Source organism: Drosophila guanche, unplaced genomic scaffold, assembly GCF_900245975.1.
Source record: "Drosophila guanche unplaced genomic scaffold, DGUA_6, whole genome shotgun sequence".
Lineage (NCBI taxonomy): Eukaryota > Metazoa > Arthropoda > Insecta > Diptera > Drosophilidae > Drosophila > Drosophila guanche.
In genome coordinates, this window is record NW_022995743.1 from 15059344 (window position 1) to 15076038 (window position 16695).

At 42.5% G+C, this 16695-nt stretch overlaps 1 protein-coding gene across 2 annotated transcripts in view; it reads right to left on the reverse strand.

Moving 5' to 3' along the window:
- Positions 1-16695, reverse strand: part of LOC117580295 (leucine-rich repeats and immunoglobulin-like domains protein 3) — an 82491-nt gene that overhangs the window by 31334 nt on the left and 34462 nt on the right. Inside the window, exon 1 of one of the 2 annotated variants that reach the window (XM_034266787.1) lies at positions 9417-9435. The exons of the other annotated variant lie outside the window; for it this stretch is intronic. The gene's annotated coding sequence lies outside the window, so the exon portion shown is untranslated. Of the gene's footprint in view, positions 1-9416; positions 9436-16695 lie in introns of those variants that run through there. 2 annotated transcript variants of the gene reach the window in all.

Here is a 16695-nt window from a genome sequence, read left to right on the forward strand (position 1 = left end):
CTGTTGAATATATCTAAGAATATAAGTAGAAGTTTTTTCGTTTCATACGCATCTCATTTCCTTAATCCCATTTGGTATTCTTGAAGGAAACTCTCAGGTTCCTTTCTTCCCTGCAAAAGCTTAAAGTTCTAAGGGGCGGTTTCACCATTTTCGCAGCATAAAATGCTAATGACCCACATAAGTCATTAACTTGGCACCGATAAACGTTAAACAAACGAAGGGAAAGAATTTTCACATTCGGGAAAGGAAATTCTTCAAGGCAAAAGTAGAGAGATAGAAAGAGAAAGGAAGCATCATAACTTTTTCTTCAGTGCCAAGCGGAGGGCAGCAGGACATCATCATCATCATCATCATCATCATCAGCAGCCAGAAGACAAACGCCTCCACATCCTGTCTCCACGCCCATTCAACACCCACTTTCTTGCGCTTCCCGTGCCCCTCTGCTCCTGATACTCAACGCCATTTTATATCCTCACTCTGCACACCATTTTATCCTCTCACTCTCTCAATGTGGGTGGGACGTCTGTCAGCTGCTCATCAAATTGCGTGCCGCCTGCAGGAAATTAAATAATTTTGTGTAATGAAAAAACACACACCAAAAAAACCAGCAAGAGCGCTTCGAGTCCAGGGTATGGAGCGTGAGCGAAGAATCAGCAGCAGCATTAATGTTAATGCATTTTTTTTTTTGGCTCCTCTGCAAACATATAAAAAGAGCGCTCAAAAACAAAAGCAAACACTCAAAATGATTGTTATCTTCTTTTGGTGGATGGCAAAAAAAAGAAGGCGGTCCGAAAGAGGGTGTGTCCGATGTGTGCCAATATATGTACATATGTATATATATATATGTATGCCTGACAACAAAACGCACATAAAACAAAATAAAACAAAGACTATAGCATAAATCGCAAATGTCTCCTCTGTTCTTTCATTGCACAAAATGTGCGCACCATTTTCCAATTGAAATGCCAAACACGGAAACAGGCGAAAATTTCACTCGCAATTTTTCCTACCTGATGTGTGTGTGTGTGTGTGTGGCACTTACAAATACAATACATACAACGAGGAGAGAGGTGGCAAGTGCAGAGGCCGCGTCGGGTGCCCCGTGTCGCACATTTTGATTTACGAGTATGTGCTCCACAATTTAACACATGCTCTTGCTCTGTCTCGCCGTTATTGTTTTGTTGCACGGTTATGTTTTATGGCGTGAATTAACCAATATGCAAAAACCATTTGGGATTTATTTGAAAACAAACGTTGCATGGACTTTGCCATGCAGAGTGCAACATTGAGACTGTGGAGTTGTTCAGAGTTGTGCAAATATATGGCAATAATGTTTCCAATGAGCGTGACTGGTGTTGGAAATGCTTAAATTAAAAATCAAATTCTACCACCAATATTTCTGTTAATTTCCCCAAGTTTTTTGTTTTGTTTTCCATTGACTTTTTATTGGCGGTGCAGCGCTTTCAGACCAAATTAATTTTGACAGCAGACGCACCCAAATAATTTAACGCTTGTTCATGCGGACCACAGCCACAACCTAAACCTCCGTCTCTGCCCTCAATTTTGGGGGCCCACAAAACACGCACACCGATACTCGCATGCAAGAGCCGCCAGCACACAGACACAGACACAGACGTAAATTATGGCCCCAAATGATTTGAAAATAGCAGCTGTAATTTGTTTGCCAACACAGACACGCACGGCGTAGCAGAAGGAGCATAGTCCCTGGCAGGTCCACCCCCATTTTCCTCTACTAAAAAGGCGCAACATATGCGAACATTTTTCCATGCACTCCAAAAGAGTCGGAGAGGGAGGGAGACTTTGGGGAGGGATGCGGCCACTGGGACTGCATTATGATGATGGTGGATTGTATGACTCGTTGGGTGGGGGCCTGGTGCTAGAGCGACAATTAGACAAAAGCTGGGGACACACACTCAGACACAGAGCACAATTCTCTGTTGGACTCAATTCCATGTCATTGTCAGGTGGGCAGGGCAGGAGGCAGCAGACGGCACTAGAGGTGGAGCTCTTGCTGCTGCTGCTGCTGTGTTTGGAGCCTTTGTTTGGGGGTTTTATTATTTTTGAATAAATCTCTCAGCTGGAAGTACCAGGCCCCCTTGAGCGCTGCACATGTGCATCCATCCACTGTTCAATTTTTTTTAGCGACCAGCAGGAGGTGCACGTACACACAATTTTTTTTTAATTGATTAAATGTAAAAAAAATTATGTGTACTGGGGAGTCAAACCCCTGCGAGGTTTTTGTATAATAAAGTTAAATTAAGAAAATGGAATGACATAAAAGTGCAAGTTAAATTTCAGGAGTTGAAAAAGCAAAATGCAATTCGAATAAAAAATGTCAAATGTTTTGAAAAGTAAAAACGTTAAACGTAAAAAACTAAAGTTACATTTTACATTTTTGAACAAATTGTAAAGAAATGAAGGAATTCATGAAATTCCCACACTAAAGAAGTTAAGCTTTCGTTTGTGATGTAACAGAACCCAAATAAATCGATTAGCAGCCGCAATCAATCAGACAATATCATGCCACATCATCATAGCCTGCCACACAAGCTGCATAAACTCCACGTCCGTCTATTCATCCATACAACAAATTACTGTAAAACTCGAATGAAAATGTTTTCTCAATTCCGCACCAACAAAATGTGTGGCAAATCAAATGGCAATTCATTCCAATTGACAAATATTAAAAGACATAAAACAAATGTTGCTAACAAGAGTACCACGCAATATGTAGATTTTTGAAGTAGATAGAACAGAAATGTACATGGTATGTACATATGTATGTACCATCTATATATGTATGTCAGTGATGCGACATGTGCGCTTACATTTTTTTGTTCCGAACATTTGACGATGGAATCTGGTAAATAACATAAATATTTATAGTTCTGCGTTAAAGGAATTTTTGTAATTTCATACTTTAGGAAGCATGATTTTTTGTTTCGTTTCAGTAATTTAGTTGGCCATTAATTGACAGAATTGACTGATTCGCTGCCAATTGGCTCGAAATATATGCTCGCATCCTATATTTTTCCCCTGTCTCCTGCTCGTTTGGTTTGCTCGTGCTCCTGCCCGTGTTTCGACTTGCTGTTGCATTGACAAATTTTCCATGACGCTGCCTTTGGTTTTGGTATCTTCTGCACTTGTTGAGAATCGTGCGCTGCATTTATCTGCTATTGAATTTCAACCGAACAAAAGCCAGCAAAAAAAAACAACGTCCAAAATGTACAGTTTAGATCCGCTGCTATATATAAATTCCTTTTATTTGGTGCCGCTGAAGGTGCCGTGAAAAGTTTTGCGTTTCGCTAGTTTACACGAAAATGAATCGCATTAGTTGGGGTTGACTGATTCCGAGACTGTGGAGCTGAGCGTTGCTAATTTGCTTGCCAATTGTGGGTGCGTCGGGCTGTAGGTGGACCTGTCCGCGGCTTAAAGTTTTTTGCCAGACTTTCGACTGCTTTTGATTGAACTTAATTAAGTTTTCGCAAGTTTAAGCTCCAATCAGGAACTCTAGGAAGAAATTTAAAGCTCTGAGAAACACGGTCCAACAGCCACCAGAGAGCCGAGCCTAAACAGAATAAAGGCACTCACTCATTGCATATTCTAGGAATTCTCTAGGCCTAAATTATATCAGTTCGAGGCAATCCTCTAAGTACAGGTTACTCTCTATAATTTCAGGATACTTTTTATTTATTTCTGGCATTTGTGTGGCTCTGTTGGACAACAAATAATCGCCTTAAATAATTGCCGTCACTTTTCGTAATCAATAACGCTGTCTGTCACTACATCGACGTTGTCTATGGTTCAATATTTACAACCTTTAAACAAGGGCCCCCTGCACAACCTTGCCCCATTCCTCAATTCAAGAGTATCCACTCGCAAGGCAGCCATGAAAGCCAGCAATTTTATAGCTACTACAAAATGTACATAATTTCTTTGACCAAATATCTCAAATGAGGCCTACACAAAGTTTTGACAACTTTATAAGTGAAAAGCAGCAAAAAAAAAAACAACTAAGGAAGCGACTAGGAAACACCCTCTGAAAAACTGTCAAGAAAATAGCCAACACTCATCGAATATCATGTTGTAAGGTTTCATTTCATTTCAAGAATGAATCATTAATTGAAAGAGAGTTGGGACTGCGTTTCCTCACTTTAAAGTATCTTTAACCCTCTCAAATGTCGATATTTGGCTTTTATCTTGGGCCAGCACAGACAATCTGTCTTGAAATGTTGACAAGAAACACTTTCTGAGAATTGACTGCCGCCATGGTTCACATCATGAAATATTTAAGACATTCCTTGTGGCACATGGAGTCGTTGCGGCCAATCGTGTGTAAAGTGGCAACTTTATACCAGAAGGGAAATGTCAGCAGTCGCCCAGTTCGCCTTGCTGGCCCACTATTTTCGTTGTCCGTTCGAATATTTAAAGCGTTTGTGGTGAAAATATAAAACCTACGAGTAGAGAACACCCAACTGTATCTAACCATGGGCATTCGGTCAGTTTTGGGTGTAGTTTTCGTTGTTGCACTGTGGGTTTTATTGCCAACAGTGTGTTTTGTTTATTCAAACAAGCCTAAAGTCGGTCCGGTGCTGCGGCTGCCATTAAATCCTCAAAAAATACCCCAATATATACACGAATATATATGCACGTGCACACACTGACTATAGCCTAGTCCTTTTCCTCCTGCCAATGCGCCTCATAAATTGTGCATGAAATTCTAACCAGTTAATGGATTTAAATTTTCACGTGAGTGCCTGTTTGTTTCATTTTTCCTCTGCGGGAAAAACTAACACACAAATTTCCCCATCAGATGCGGTTTGCCGGCTGCGGTTTCTCTTTTACACTTCACCTAAATGCTTCACATTTTTCGTCCACTTAAATGTTATTTGGTTTTAGTTTTAGTTTTAGTTTTCTTCTCTGTGTGTTTGTGTGTTTTCGGACTCAAAAAAATATATTTTTGCAAATTACTTGATAGGCAGACACCACGAGTTGACTACGATTAGTACGAGGTTTGGTTCCACTTTTGATGATTTTGACACAAATGTAATAGACAAATTGTGGTTGCATGTGCAGGAAAGCCACAGGCGAAGAAAAGCTTTTAAGTCTGCCAGGAAAATGCATTTGATATTAAAACCATAAGTGTCTATGGCAGAATTTGTGTGTGGTTCCTGTTGGCATTTAGATTATGGAAAAATATGTAAGGTTTTTACTTAGAAGATTAGTTAAGTGCTAGTCTGCATTCCTTCCTGTGGTTTTAGACTTGGTTAATGATCAAACTAGGAGAACGTTCAGCTTTCATTTGCCATGCAAGTGCTTAGCAACTCAAATGATAACCCGAAAAGGTCATCTTTGTGCAATCAAAAACTAATCAATATGACTGAATAAAATGCCAGATGTAACTCCCATATACTACACAACGACATGCGGGTCCTCGTACCGACAGATGCAGTTAAAGTTCGGACAACGATTTGAATACATTCAGCCGTAAATAAATCGAAACGCAAGGTAAGGCAAGGTAAGGCAACCGATGGCCCCACAATCCCCCCTCAAACTGCGAATCAATGAGGAAACCTCATAGTTCAAAACATTTTGTGGGTAAATGCAAATTTATTGCTAGCGTACAAGCTAGGAAACGGTCGCGGAGGGGGTTTGGGCAGAGGTATGCAAAACGAAAAAAACGAGAAGAAATATTTGCGTATGCCAAATCGGAATCGGAATCGGAATCGAACTGTGAATACGAATGCGAATACCAACAAAAAAAAAAAGAAAGAGAGTCTCTCTTTTCCTCTCTCTCTTTGGTCCGGTTTCATGCATGCAGCAGTAAAATATGCTAAAAGTAAATCCAAGTTGAATTAATGGACAGCAATCTTTGGATAAATCTTATGCATTTTCAAATGCACACGAGGGGCATAGTTGGGGGTGGCTGTATGTGTATGTGTGTGTGTGTGTGGGTGTGGGGGATTTGCATAACCGCAGACGCAAACCAGTAAGCAGAAGGAACTCAACGACTCGACGACTCCGACTCTGGCCACAATTTATGCAAATTCAATTGCAACAACTTTAGTCATCGCCACTTTATTCTTTTGCGTATACTCTTCTTAGCGTACAGTGGGTGCTCCCATTGAGATTAGATACTGGGAGTTGGTTTCTTGTGATGCCACTAGCCCTATTAGATATTCAAGAAGTATTAGCGCCTTTTCAATAAAGATTTCTTGTGACAAAAACCGAATGTTTTTTGAGCTATTCCAATGCAATAGGAATATTATTTTAGTGTATCTTTTGGATATATTTATATACCTACGGGCAAGGGTATCTAAATGCCGAAACATTTCCTACTCGTTTCTTTTTCTTTCTTTTACTAGTTTTTTTTTTTTTTTTGGTAAGTTGGCCCAGGCGAATTGTTACAAGATTGGAAGAAACCCTGAAGATGGTTGCTATAGCAACCCGCTCCGTTCGGGGACCTATTTAACTGCTGCTGAGGATAGATAGTTGCCTTCGTGGACCAATTGTCTGCCCCGACTATGTGTGTCAATGGATGGCAGAGAGAACCAACCTGTGGGCAGTTTTTCTGTTGTTTGTTTGATTTTTCTGCGCCTACTGCCCTGGGCATTAAATTTAATGAATCAATCTGCGAGCATAACTCGTATGAGATTTTTTATTTGTTTGTTAAAGTTGAAACCATTTTCTGACAGCTTACACTGATTACACTTCAATGCCAATCTCGAAGTCTGCCGGAGTTTAATCCACTTCCACACGCCGACACTCGACACTCAAGTGTCGCCTGTTGCTCAACATTCAATTGGCTTCAGAGCACCATGAGCATGAGGAGTAGTGAGTGTAGAGAGCGAGAGAGGAGGCTGCAGACAACACAAATCAACACCTACACAACACTGAAAATCTCTGGCTGAGGGGGGGCATTATGTCTCCATATGCGAGAGGGAAGTCTGTGGATAATAATCACAACTAATGCGACAACCGCCTTACGTTACTTAACTTTGATGTTGCTGTTGCTGTTGCCTGTTGCTGCCTTTTCATGGTTTCTGTTGTTGGGCGTGCACATGTAGAGCTTACTATACAGAATGGGGGAACTAGATTGGATGGCAAAGAATGTACAATATGTGTCCTGAGCTAATGAATGAATCTAGACTTTCCTTGAGATACATTTTTGGCTGGCAAAAGCTAAAAAAGTAACCCAAAAAGAGGAATTTCATTGGAAAATGTTGTAGGTAGCTTCAAAAGAAAGATGTAAATCGCTTGTAGCTGAATCTATAATAAAACTCTTCAGCTTAAAGATATTTAAGTACAAAAACTCATTGACGAAACAATTTAGTGACAAAACTTTAAAATACAAAGCAACTTCCTTTCACTTTTCTTCAACTGGAAAACAGTTGTTATTGCTCTTCGTTTCGTTCACTTTCGTTGACATTTTGAAAGCGCCTCCGCCATCGACAACTTCATTGCTGTTGCTGCTGCTCGGATGCTCCTTTTGGGGCAAATAGTTGGCAAAGAGGCAGGCAGGCAGACAGATAGACAGACAGCATCATCATCTTCCTGCCTCCGCACCCGCCTTCTGCCACATGCAGCAATCTTACACATGATTGGCCTCTCCAGGGAGTAGAAGTGATTGTGGGTGCTTGGAGTTGGTTGGAGTGTTGTTGGCGTGGAAAGAGTTGAGTGGAGCGAAAGAACTTCGCCTTCGACTTGGACGAGCAACATGATTATTTCTTGTTTATTGTTATTTTACGCTACTTTGCGACTTACCCCCCACAGCCCCCTCTCTCTCTCGGATTTCTCCTTTGAGGAAACAGTTTTTAAAGTTGTAGTACCCGGGTAGCTGAAGCGAAAATAGAAAGAGTATATTGGGCAAAAGGAAGTGTATAGAGCAGGAATATCAGACGGAAGCACAAGTTCCAAGAAAAAACACATATTTTATAGTAATTTTCGCTCTCATTTCTCATGCGCAGATGAATGCCTTTTAATGGGTATCTTATTGTCGATCTGTCGCCTGAAGTTCTCGGAATTATTTTGCCTGAGAATTTGACGTTATCGAAGAGAGACACTTTAGCCTCCTTGTGTGGCATCTTAAAGTTGACTTTTGCTTGAGCTTGAGCTTTCCGACTGCCACCGTTGCCGCAGAGGTTGAGGTCTTATCAGTTGCCTCATTTCGGGTTGGACAGACACATTTAATTTTCTCAAACATCATAAATCGATTAACAAACATTGTTGCTGCTGCTGCTGCTGCGACTGTGGTTGCTGCTTGTTGTTGGGATCATTAACAGTAACAGCTAAACAGTGAGAGGCAAAAGTTCCAGACAACCAGACGAGCGACCCATTAGACCCTTTTCAATGTCAGGGTGTCCATGGCTGGGGTGGCTGCGGCACGGCACGGCATGGCAGATGGATTTGAGGAGCAGCCAGAGGCGCTAATTTGACTACGGTCTTTGCCCCTCCTCTCCCCTGACTCTGGAACAACAACAACAACAAAAAGCAAGTTTCACTCCGACTGCACTCGATAGGCAGCTTTCTGGCGGAGACGCAGGAGTCCAAGTCGATTTTGTTTTGTTAGAGGAAAGACTGCTGTCATATCCGACATTTGGAGCTAATGCATTTGAATACTCGTAGATATCCAGTCATTCAGTCAGACTGTATGGTTGTGACAGCCCCTTGGAGCCATTTGGTGCGAGTAATAAATAGTTAAAGTTTCAGTTTTTGGCACAAAAGGCGTTGCTTTTGCGGTTGATTTGCTTTCCCATCCCGTTGTCCCATCCCAACTGTCTCTCCTGAGGCGGTGGTGGGCTCGCTTTTCCTTGTGGATTGTGGATTCTGTTGTGTGGCAAACATTCATCTGTGCATCATTAGGCGGACTTGAGAGGCAACAGTTTGTCTTAGTTGGCCAGCAGACAGCAGACATTTGATGCAGGCGTGTGAAGCGAGTTGAAGAGGTTTTTTCGTGTGGGCTTCAGCCCTACGGCTGATTGTCTGGTTAATATCTGGTTAATGGAATTCTTTTCTGCAAAAGATACACATCACAGGCAAAGCTAAATTTGTATTCTAGCGATTTATCCTGGAGGGGCTGATGCAGGTTGAACCTGCCGAACTCAATAGTTTCCCCCCCAGCCATAAAACGATGCAATTCATAGCCTCATTAACGGTTACACTAATTACGAAATTACATATCCGTAGGCATTATTTTCTCATCTCAAATTACTTTGCATTTGCGCCTCAAACCGCACAACCCTGCGGCCAATCCCCAACTGATTTATGGCCACAATCGGAAAACCAATTAAAGGCGGACATCATAACGGGTATCTGTCGCAACGCTGTATAAATATGTGTCTAGTTGTGATTGGTAAATGCAAACTTGTAATATAATTTATGTATCATAAACTCACTTCAAAACCAACGCATTCGTAATGGATACATTTCCAGTGGGATAACTTAAAGAAAAAACAGCCACAAACCTGCAACGAAAAAGAGCGGGAAATGTGATAAGAAAATGAATTATATGCCAATTAATCTGAGCACAATTTCAGTCATAATTTGCATGCCATCAGTGTGTAGATATGGGATATGTTTGTGTATAAGTTACTGATGGAGGAGGCCATTGATGCAGTTTCTTCTTTCAACACAGCGTGAAAATGTACAACGAAAGGGAAGCGCTAACAACACCCTGAAACATGGGTGGACCAGGGACCACCAACCGCGAACCGATAACCACAAGCTTTAAACATGCCCCGAAAATACGAATCTCATTTGCATCACAAAAGCTGGCCAAAAATGATGGTGGATGGGGGAGGGGGGAGAGACACACACACCCTGAAAAATGGGCGTGTTAATTATCCACTAATGTTGTCCCGAACTTTGACATGGATTTATTTAATGATGCTGTTACATTGATGTGTGCTGTGCCATCCCAGCTTCAAAAACTCAAAATTAATGATCTACTGAGCAACGCAAACTGTGCCTAATTGACTTCGCCTTTTTACTTGGCCAATGGCTGACTCTGTCGAGTACTTTGAAGTTGCATAAGATACCCAATATTTGGGTTAATTGAAGCTACGAAATAGAGAGTGAGGTCAAGCGAAGATTTGGGGCATGGAATAGGAGAAAGAAGAGCAGAAGAATTGCAGCATAGAATGGGAAGAGAAGAGTAAGAACAAATCTGAAGCTTTAGTTGCCGATTAGATATAAGGAATTAACCAGAGTTCTGAGGATTTGACGATTTTTGAAGCCTTAAATGTAAGTGTAATTAAGGGTTAGGAAACAAAGCTGAAGTTCGTTTTCTTGGGAAGAGTATTCATTGATTTTGGTGGGTTCAGTGCTCGCTCCCCCACTGCTCCAAGCCATTGCTTCAATCCACTTTAAAGCCGCGTTAAAGTTTTCAATTTCGTGAGACCCAAAAAGAGTCATTCGCGAAATGACTTGACACTCCTAACACTTGGAACAACTCCCTTCAATGACTTCACTGGACGGACAGTGGACAGAGACAGGGAGAGATTCTCCTCCGAACTGTGTTCAAATGCCACTTTGGGTCATGTTTATGGGTTGCTTTTAAATTTTACAACTTAAATAGAAGCAGTTAGCCCTAAGATTGACCAGCATGTGTCCGCGGGAACTTCGGTTTCAGTTTCAAAGCAGATAAAGAGCCCAGCCATGGATGGATGCTGGTGATATAATCAGAGACACACGCCACCACAAAGCAACAACAACAACAACAACAACAATAAGAATAAGAATAAGAAGAAAGAGCAGAGGGCCTGGCCTGGAAGCGTGGAATCGGAAAGGGAATGGAATGGGGCAAATGCCTGGCAGCGAAGTTAACTTTTTCTCATTACACTTTGATGGGTTTCGCTTGATGGCAAATGGCAATGGGAATGAGAATGGGAATGGCCAACACACCGACCAAGGTTCTGCAAGGCTTCGACGTAATCTACGCTTATTTTCATTGCCAATTTTAGTTGCGCCCCGAGCGAAGCTCTCGCACATTTCCGTTGACTTTTGTCTTTGACCCTCTTTGGGAGAGCAGCCCCCAGCCCCTCCATCTCCGCTCTCTACCCACTGATGACACCAAATTCACACTTACTAAACGTAACCCCGGGACAAGTTGCTTCCCTTTCGCATCTCTTGAGATTCCTCGCTGCTTGTTGTGAATCTCTCTGATTACAAGGCAAGGCCTCACCTTGCCACGCATCTTTACGCTGCTCGTGGCACTGGCTAATCTCAATCTTTGCCCTCAAGTGGTGGTAGTGTTGCGCGGGGAGATAAGTTTGCGCTGAGGAAGAGCGAACTTAACTGTGAGGGCAGCGGGAAATCACATCCTGCACGTAGCCCCAGCCCTTGTGTAACTATCTTAATCTCTAGTTAGTCGCTTTTTGATGTTCTCTTTCTTTTCGCTTACACTGCTTCCATCTTTGGCTCGCCCTCGCAGCTTATTAGCAATTTTCCAAGCGATTAATTTACTTTAAAGCAAATTACAAATATTACAAGGGATTATAAACGAATTAAAGTTCATTTTGTTGTGGTCAAATTGGGAAAAGGAATAGGAAAATCTTGAGCTGAGCTAGTTGGAGATTATGAGAGAAAATCTTTAGTTTGCTGCTAAAATATCAATAGATCAATCGATAATAAAGGAATTTGAATCACATGCTATTGTTTTTTCAGTGAGTTAAACTGATAGTCGCTAAGTGGGATTCCTGCATGATTACCATTAATATAAATCCCACCCCACATCACACATTCTCATTCAATATGCATCATTATGCCGCCAACTGCTTTCATTGCTCCATCATTTATCGATTACCCAAGCGATAGCTATATAAAGTCCCCTAAATAACCATTAGAGCCAGCGACAACTTGGGAAAAGTCATTGCCGTTGAAGAGGTTTTCAACAAATGAGCGTTACGTCGTACGCTAACCCCACCGTCCACTTTTTGCCACTTTGCCACACTGTCTGCTTGACCCCAAAGCATTTCAGCATTCCCCATGTACAATTTTCCCTATACCAAATGTGGCACTTTAAGTGGACAACAAGCAGGCAACGAATTGTTGCAGCAGCAACAGCAGCAGCAACAGCAACACTGCGAAACAATTGCAATTGGCAAAAGGTTCAACGCACAGCTGCATTGCGACCAAAAAACCAAAAACGAAACAAAAGAAACACATTAGAAGTAGAGCCAAAGCCAGGGGCAGGGCCGCCAAGAGAAGAGCAGCGTCCGAGCCAGAGGGCCACGAGCCATGAGAGCAAAGAGAGAGCCCCAGAAGCCGTCAGCGTCAGCACGCGGGTTCATGGCCAAAAGAAAAACAATTTTGCACGCCGAATGGACGAAAATTGCAGACAGTCGGGTGGCGGGGGTAAACGCAACCGAAAGGAAACCAGCTCGAAAAATCTATTATTGAAATCTATAAAAGAAGCAGCAGAAGCAACAGCAACAGCAACAGCAGCAGGGACCGCGGCCAGAGCCAGAGCCAGAGCCAAGACCCGATCCGATTCGACCAGACCAGACCAGACCAGAAGTAGCTGAAGGAGTAGAGGGAACGGCAGGAGCAGCACGAGGAGTAGGATGAGGATGAGGAGTGGCAGAGTAGGAGTAGGAGTCACCATTGACCATTGACCATCTCTGCTTGATTCCTGGCTAAAGGAAGGTTTGTTTAAGAGTTTCTATATACATTTTTAATATGGCCAAATGGAGGGGTGTCGCCCCTGCTCTCTCTTGTGCTCCGTCCGTTGCCTGGCTAACTAACTTGGCCCATACAGAGGGGTCGATACAGGCAGATTGGCAAGCGATAAGACCAGCAACTATTAAGTAGCAAATGCTGTTTTTTGGGCCAGTAAAGACGAGAGCAGCCGGGGCAGAGGTAAAGTTCAGGGCGTTGTCAGTTGACTGATGCATTGGTAACAGCAGGAAAGGCACGAGCATGGAAAAATGGCAGAGAAAAGTTGCAATGGTTTGGGAATATAGAAATAGATTGAAGGAGCTATGGGGTGGAAAGATTGAAGCAGTTGTGAAAGGTTTAACTACTCTCTTTTGAAATTCTGATGGAGGCGAAGCATGAAGGCTGAAGGCGGAGTAAAAGAGATGGCTGGCAGAGCAGAGACGAGATAGCAACAGACGGTAGGGACACTCAAAATGCGAACTCAAGACATCTCTTCAAGGGGATTCCCGTTTATATTTTTTCCTGCAGCGGATGGCCAGCAGAGCAGCAGCGGGGCTGGGCTGCACCCCGAAAAAGGAAATTGATGATGTGGATGAATGAACATTGGGCAAAGTGATTAAGATTACGTTAGAATGATAACAGTCTGAACTGCTGCGGCGCTCTCTCAAATAAATACACAATAAATTGCAGTACGCTGAAGCACTAGGTGGGCAGGGGGGGGGGGGGCNAACAAAAATTCTCAAGAAAATGAGGCAAAATTCAATGAAATTGCATTAAAAAGAGATGGCAAGAAAACTGCAAAGGGTGAGTGGGGTTGGGCTGGACATGCCTCAGCAAGCAGTCTTTGATGTTGTCTTTTGACAGAACTTCATTAGTTAGAGTTGCTTGAAAAGGAATTTATATTTGAATAAAGGTAAGCAAAAGGACACTCGTGTGGCAGAATCCAACTTGATTTAAACCCCGTTCTACACATAAAAGATAACCAAATGAGCCCTCATAAAAAGCACTACCAACATCGACATTGAAATCTCATATTATCCGAAAAGAGTTAACATAAAAAGCAAGCCAAGAAGTCAGGTCTAACAAAGCCAATGGAGAAGGTGAATTCAGCATAAAAAGCCAAAGTGAATGAATTGAATGACTGACTGATAGAGGGACTGACTGAGTGACTGAGTGACTGAGTGACAGAAGCGACTTTTGACTTTGAATCTGTGCCTTTTCGAGCGCATTTTATGCACTTTTAGTTAACATAAACTCTGTGGCTCCATGCATATATTTCTATACGTATATATTTAACACTTGACTGCCCCGACTGACACCTAACAAGAGAGCCGAGCCGGTTCCACAGCGCTGTCCTTGTGCCGCAACGGTGCTGCTGCCAGCTCCCTCCCCTCTTGCATCCAGAAGCCATTGTATTGCCCTGCCACTCTGACAGGCAATCAACACAAATCGATCAAATCAACAGGCAGGGAGCAACAGCAGCAGGCAGGGAGCAGAAGCCACAGACCTCTTTTGTGGTGGCTGAAGCCAATTTAGGAAGAGGTCTTTCAGAGATCTACCGATCGCTGCAGCTGAGTGACAAACAGACAGCCACGGGACAGAACACAGAACACAGAAGACGGAAGACGGAGTCAGAGTAAGAGTCAAATATATAGACAGAGGGGAGAGCCATGAGAGCCATCGACATGACCAGGCCATGGGCTTGCAGATCAAATAAATCAGCGTAAATTGCATGTGAAATTAATGCAAAAGCAACAATCGCTTCACTGACTCTCTTTGCCTCTCTCTGGCGCTCTTTTTGGTTTTTTTGCAGCGCTTTCGCACTCTGCTGCCTGGCTGTCTCCACCCTCCCTAGCACCCATTCGACAAGAGCATTTAATGATCTCCAAGTCGGGAATTGCCTTGGGCTCATATCATTCAACGATATACGAGGATGTAGGCTGTTAATTTATTGCCAGTCGCCTCACCAAAAAAAAAATCCTAAAAATTACCATTTTAATTTGCATTTCATGAAGAAATTTTGGTGAACATTTAATTGCATTTTTCTTATGCGCTTCCGTAAAGATTTTAATTTTGTGTATGTATTCAAGAATGAGTATCCTTGGCAATTAATTTTAGTTGAACGAGTATTCAAAGTAAAATTTTGAAATCGAAACATAAGCAATTAAATATACCAAAATTCGTAAACTTTTTATTTTTTAATTTAAAATTAAATATCTTTAAAAAGCATGTATTAAAAAGTGTAATTTCCGTTTCAAGCGAAACATAACCACGGGAATTTCTTTGCCCTCTCTCCTCATTTCTGCATGGCCTCTTGCAGAAATTCCTCAAATTTCGTTGAACAAAAATAATTATTTCGCGCCACCAGATGAATGTTGCGTGCAACATGTTGCAACATACGCTGGCGTACACTGTCTGCCTGGCCCTAGCTGGAGGCACGGCACCACCGCTCTTAATTTATTGTCTGCCGGCATACGAGAAATGTTAATAAACATGTTTATTATGCGTTCAGTGACAAAAAGGCAGAAACGAGCTGAAGATTCCTTTTATTCCTTTTATGACAACAAAAATTCCTTTTTTCCATAATTTAATATGAAATGTTTGTGTCCTTTTTGGTGGCAGCAACAGCACAGCAGCAGACACGGAAAGCAGAGACACAGCTACGCATTCCCCAAGATTCGCGAGTTTTAAACGTTTGTGCGTTTATTTCATTGGAATTTTGATGAAATTTATATGCGTACGTGCTCAAAATTAGCCAGACCAGATCAATCCTTTGGAACGGAACGACGAGACCCTGTCGGACTCTGTAGAGTTCCCTCTGTTTTGGCCAGTTTTTACGTGCGTTACAAATGCGCATGCTTAAATTAGACTTTAAATTGGCTAAAAATGCGGCGTAGCAAAAATGTGAATTGTATTGTGGATGCGGGAGGGGGAGGGGGAGGAGCACACACACACACACCACAGGAGAGCCCCACAAGAGATGACCATCTTTGGGGGTATATATTCTTGCTGCTCCTGCTGCTGCTCCCTATCTCACAGACTCCTCGGATCGATCGTTCAATGGCTCATTGACTTTTTGGTATGCGCCAAAGTTTTTCCCTCCTTCATTTGATGTGGCTGCTGGCTCTGCCTCACGTAGTAGCCCCAACGCATCGTTTCTTGGATTGTTGCGACTTTGGTTTCGGTTTCGCTTCGGTTTGGCTTTGGTTTTAGAAGTGGGATTGGTTCGTCTGTCTGTCTGTGGTTCTGGCACGGCTCTTCGTTTGCCGCCTCCTCTGCCGCCCGCCTGTCACGGCATTTAGCGCACAGTTACCGAAGCTAGAAACTGATTTATGTGGTTATGTGCTGCGGTCTCATAAAGATGGTCAGCCGTTAGCAAAAATTTGTAAATAGTTTTGGTCATTGCAGGATAATGAATTGAAGATGGGAGAACACCAAAAGCAAACGCATTGACTGACGATTGACTTTATAATGGAATCTCGCTGGATCGCAGAAACGAATCAGAGTGTGGCAGGGGCAGAAGTCTATCTATCTGTATCTTAAATTGGATATGAAATTTCTTTTTGAAAGAGTCTTTGCCCAAACCCTCAAGCGAGTAGCGTACCCTTGAAGACTCCAGTTGGACTCTTTCTAAAATTTGTAAAGCTTAAGTCAGCGAATTGTGTTCATTCAAACACATGTGATTCTAGTTTAAAAAGTGGTTAACTCTCGTACACCCCAGAGCATTCAAAAGCAGACAAAGTTCTTCTTTTTGCACACTGCACCAATGCCTAGTTGTATCTACGTCTCCCTAATATGCCATATCTGAATTCCTCCCTCTGTACCCCTCCATCTGTGGCAGATGGGGGATCTGCACTCCTCTGTCTGTCGCCATAGTACTCCTGTTTGTCTGTTAGTTTTTAATTTATGAGTGGAAATTTATTTAAATTAGGAACTCATTAGTTGTCCCGCTGTCGACGTTGTCTGCCAGCAGACTCTGGGCACCGTCTGCTGTGTCTGCCTCTTGTCCACCCGAGG